Source organism: Lutra lutra, chromosome 14, assembly GCF_902655055.1.
Source record: "Lutra lutra chromosome 14, mLutLut1.2, whole genome shotgun sequence".
Taxonomy (NCBI): domain Eukaryota; kingdom Metazoa; phylum Chordata; class Mammalia; order Carnivora; family Mustelidae; genus Lutra; species Lutra lutra.
Genome location: NC_062291.1, coordinates 6,369,589 through 6,372,998, shown reverse-complemented (window position 1 = coordinate 6,372,998; position 3,410 = coordinate 6,369,589). Strand labels below are relative to the sequence as shown.

General features: G+C 45.0%; 1 non-coding gene across 1 annotated transcript; it reads right to left on the bottom strand.

Annotated features, from left to right (window-relative positions):
* Positions 1 to 2,563: 2,563 nt before the first annotated feature.
* Positions 2,564 to 2,667, bottom strand: LOC125085348 (U6 spliceosomal RNA). Its single transcript, XR_007122879.1, has one exon. It is a non-coding gene; the product is annotated as a U6 spliceosomal RNA (small nuclear RNA).
* Between the last annotated feature and the right edge of the window lie 743 nt (positions 2,668 to 3,410).

Sequence of the window (3,410 nt, the reverse complement as noted above, 5' to 3'; positions counted from 1 at the left end):
GCAGGGTAGTGATGCAACAGTTCCGTAACAACCTGTGCTCGTCCTAAGTGCGAATCCTTAATCCCCACCACCCGTGTCGCCCACCCCTCTGCCCGCATCCCCTCCAGTAACCGTCCATTTGTTCTCTATAGTTAAGAGTCTGTTTCTTGGGGCGCCTGGGTGGCTCAGTGGGTTGAGCCGCTGCCTTCGGTTCGGGTCATGATCCCAGGTCCTGGGTTAGAGCCCCGCGTCGGGCTTTCTGCTCAGCAGGGAGCCTGCTTCCTCCTCTCTCTCTGCCTGCCTCTCTGCTTACTTGTGATTTCTCTCTGTCAAATAAATAAATAAAATCTTAAAAAAAAAAGAGTCTGTTTCTTGGTTTGACTCTCTTTTTTCCCAGTTTCTTGTTTGTTTTGTTTCTTAAATTTCACGTATGAGCAAAATCATATGGTATTTGTCTTTCTCAGACAGACTGATTTCGCTTAGCTCCATACTCTCTAGCTCCATCCATGTTGTTGCAAATGGCAAGATTTCATTCTTTTTATGGCTGAGTAATGCTCTGTTGTATGTACACACCTCATCTCCTTTACCCATTCGTCTGTTGATGGATGCTCGGGCTGCTTCCATAACTTGGCTATTGTAAATAATGCTGCTAAAAGCTCAGGGGCGCATGTATCCCTGAATTCATGTTTTTGTATTTTTTTGGTAAATACCCAGTAGTGTGATTACTGGATTGTAGAGTATTTCCATATTTAACTTTTAAAAAATTATTATTTATTTAAACAAAAGATTTTTAAAGTAATCTCTACACCCAACGTGGGGCTCAAACTCACAACCCTAAGATCAGGAGTCGCATGTTCTACCCACGGATCTAGCCAGGTGCCCACCCCCACCAACCTTTTTTTTTTGAAGACAGGCACCCCCGTGGGGTGCTTGGTTGGCTCATTTGGTTAAGTGTCTAACTCTTAATTTTGGCTCAGGTCATGATCTCAGAGTCATGAGATCGAGGCCTGCCTAGGATTCTGGGCTGAGTGTGGAGTCTGCTTAAGATTCTCTGTCTCCCTAGGGGCACCTAGGTGGCTCAGTGTGTTAAAGCCTCTGCCTTCGGCTCGGGTCGTGATCCCAGGGTCCTGGGATCGAGCCCCGCATGGGCTCTCTGCTCAGCGGGGAGCCTGCTTCCTCCTCTCTCTCTGCCTGCCTCTCTGCCTGCTTGCGATCTCTGTCAAATAAATAAATAAATAAATCTTAAAAAAAAAAAAAAGATTCTCTGTCTCCCTCTACCCCCTGCCCCCACCCCCACTTGCGCATGCTCTCTCTCTCTTTCTCAAATAAATAAATAAATAAATAAAGGGGTGCCTGGGTGGCTCAGTGGGTTAAGCCGCTGCCTTTGGCTCAGGTCATGATCTTAGAGTCCTGGGATCGAGCCCTGCATTGGGCTCCCTGCTCAGTGGAGAGCCTGCTTCTCGCTCTCCCTCTCCCTCTGCCTACTTGTGATCTCTCTCTCTCTGTCAGATAAATAAATAAAATCTTAAAAAAATTAAAGACAGGCACCCCCTATTTTTTTTTTAAGATTTTATTTATTTATTTGACAGACGGAGATCACAGAGAAGCAGGCAGAGAGAGAGGAGGAAGCAGGCTCCCTGCTGAGCAGAGAGCCCCATGTGGGGGCCGATCCCAGGACCCTGGGATCATGACCTGAGCTGAAGGCAGAGGCTTTAACCCACTGAGCCACCCAGGCACCCTGACAGGCACCCCCTATTTTTAACTTTCTGAGTAATCTCTCTCTGTACACTTTCCACAGTGGCTACACATCCTCGCCAATACTTGCTGTATTTTGTATTGTTGACTTCAGCCGTTCTGACACGTGTGAGGTGGCATCTCCTGTGGTTTTGATTTGGAGCTCCCTGTTGATCAGTGATGTCGAGCACCTTTTCCTGTGTCTGTTGGCCATCGGGATGTCTTCTTCGAACAAATGTCTGTTCATTTGTTTGCCCATTTTTAATTGGATGATTTGTTTCCTAGATGTTGGGTTGTTCTTCATATATTTTGGATACTAATCCTTTATTGAATATGTCATTTGCAGATATCTTCTCCCATTCAGTAGGTTGCCTTTTAGTTTCGTTGCTTGTTTCCTTCACTGTGCAGAAGCTGTTTATTTTGACATAGTCCCAATAGCTTATTTTTGCTTGTGTTTCCCTTGCCTCAGGAGACACACCTAGAAAAATGTTGCTATGGCCAGTGTCAGAGAATTTACTGCCTGTGCTCTCTTCTAGGACTTTCATGGTTTCAGGTTTTTAGGTCTTTCATCCATGTTAAGCTTATTTTTTATGTATGGTATAAAAATAATCAGTTTTCCAAACACCCGTTGTTGAAGAGACTTTTCCCATTGGATATTCTTTCCTGTTTTGTCAGAGGTTAATTGACTGTATAATCGTGGGTTTATTTCTGGGTTTTTGTGTCTACTTTTGTGCCAGTACCATACTGTTTTGATTCCTACGGCTTTGTCATGTAACTTGAAGTCTGGAATTGTGATGCCTCCAGCTTTGCTTTTCTTTTTCAAAAGTGCTTTGGCAAATTCAGAGTCTTTAAAAATATGGAATGCTTCATGAATTTGTATGTCACCCTTGGGCAAGGGCCAAGCTAATCTCAGTATCACTCCAATTTTAGTGTATATGCTGCTGAAGTGAGCACTAAATTCCTGACTTTTTTTTCAATTTCAAGTTTTTATTTAAGTTCAAATTAGTTAACATATATGGCAAAATTGGTTTTAGGTGTAGAATTCAGTAATTCATCGCTTACATATAATACCCAGCACTCATCACAGGTGCCCTCCTTGACACCCATCACCCATTTAACCCATTCTGCATCCCCCCAAAATCAAATCTGCCATCTTGAGCCCCCAAGACCACATGGCATGCACTTGCCGGTTCGCCCCACTCCCATCCCCATCCTTCCCTGTGGTTGCCTCCTGCCCACCTGATTCACTTCTATCTGTCCAGCCCCAGCAGGCATTGAGGTTTTTTTTTTTTTTTTTTAAAGATTTTATTTATTTATTTATTTGACAGAGAGAGAGAGAGAGAGAGATCACAAGTAGGCAGAGAGGCAGGCCAGGGGTGGGGAAGGAGTCTCCCCACTGAGCAGAGAGCCCAATGTGGGGCTCAATTCCAGGACCCTGAGATCATGACCTGAGCCAAAGGCAGAGGCTTTAACCCATTGAGCCACCCAGGCGCCCAGGCATTGACTTTTTGACTCCTGATCTATACTATGTGCCAAAAAGTCTACTTCTTCCAGTGACAACAAAAATACCAAGCGTTTTCATTGGACTGCCTTCACCCATTTCTCCCATTTTATCCCATCTCCCTCCCTGTCCCCTCCCTCAGTGCTCGTGGTGACTATGCACTGGCTGTTGGTTGTCCCCTCCTCCCAAGCAATGC